The following is a 1529-nucleotide window of genomic DNA, read 5'->3' as shown; positions in this document are numbered from 1 at the left end:
GTTTCTGGGACAGGGGCTGCTGGACCTTCCCTCATCGTGGGATGGTTCTGGCCCAGGAGGATCTGCCCTTCAGGGGGAAGTGCTGGAGCTTGTTGCAGTTCCAATTTTATGAACAGCAAATGCTGTTCTTATGCTCTGGTTTAAAGCAAAAAGGGAGAAAATGAGAGCCCAGTTCTGGTATCTCTGAAATGGGAGGGAGATTTCCTTTGGAGAGGTCGGCTCGGGGTTGTGTCACCTCAGGAGGTGTTTGGGATGCAGCATCCAAGGTGTCCTGTTGTCCCCTCTCTTTGGTCCCTGCAGAGGGATCTGAGGAGAGCCCTCGACAACCACTCAAGCAGAGGCTGTTCCAGAGAAGGGACCCACAGGGATCATCCAGTCCCACTCCCGTCCCTGCCCAGACCCCCCAACAACCCCACCCTGGGCATCCCTGGCAGCGCTGTCCAAACGCTCCTGGAGCTCTGGCAGCCTCGGGGCCGTGCCCATTCCCTGGGGAGCCTGGGCAGTGCCCAGCACCCTCTGGGGGAAGAACCTTTCCTGATATCCGACCTAAACCTCCCTGACCCAGCTCCAGCTGCTCCCTGGGCGCTGTCCCTGTCCCAGAGAGCGGAGATCGGAGCTGCCCTCGGGAGATGCTGTTCCCTCTCTCTGTAAACATCTCGTGCTCAGAGATTTGTAGCTCCAATGGGCAGATGCACAACTGGATCCTGGAATGCAGCTCCAGCCTAGCACTGGCCAGAGAAACTCCTCCTGTTTCAGCTCATCCCCTGAGCAATAGAATCCTTGATTTACAGCTCTGAGGAGGAAACAGAGCACACTCTGGCTTGGTGGAAGCATCTGTGGGACTGGTTTAACGTGAGGAGGGTTTATGGAGCCTGTTCACGCTTCTGGCTCCTCCCAGCCACCCTCTGGCTCTTGGAGAGGCAGAAATTTGGCACGAACCCTCCTGATGCACTGCAAAACCACTCTGGGCAGGAAATTTCCTTCACCTCAGAGGGTGACAGGGGTTTTAGCGCCAGCTCTCCTTGTGGAAGGATATGAGCAGTTGTTTACAAGCTGGAGCATCAGAAAGCACCAGCACAAACCTGGAGATTTAACAGCAGAAGAGAAATTTGAAGCTGTTAAGGAAGAAAATCTGCTCTGGCCAAGCTGAAATCCTGTACTGAACTCGAGTTGGCTCCACACTGCAGCCCTGGCACGGGGAAGTGCTGTAATTGCACCCTGCAGTCAGTGAAAGGCCATCTCAGCACTGAAGCAAGCTGATCATTTGCTTTTGCAGAAAAATATAGATATTTTGGCCAAATTAAGATTTTTCTCATCATTCATGAATTTACAGTGTTTGAGCAAAGGGATGGAATGTCCTGCAGTTCTGACAAGGATACAGTTTCATAAGTAACCCTCTTGATGTGGATGAAGTGAACATTTTTGGAGGTTTAGGCAGGGTTTGGGGTTTGGGGAATTTATTTGCTGGTTTTAAGGCAACCAGGTCTTTTATTTTCCCTCTTACCAATGGGTGGAATATTTCTGTTGGC

Source organism: Corvus brachyrhynchos, unplaced genomic scaffold (assembly GCF_000691975.1).
Source record: "Corvus brachyrhynchos isolate BGI_N302 unplaced genomic scaffold, ASM69197v1 scaffold21, whole genome shotgun sequence".
In the NCBI taxonomy this organism is placed as follows: domain Eukaryota; kingdom Metazoa; phylum Chordata; class Aves; order Passeriformes; family Corvidae; genus Corvus; species Corvus brachyrhynchos.
This window is presented reverse-complemented; position numbering follows the sequence as displayed.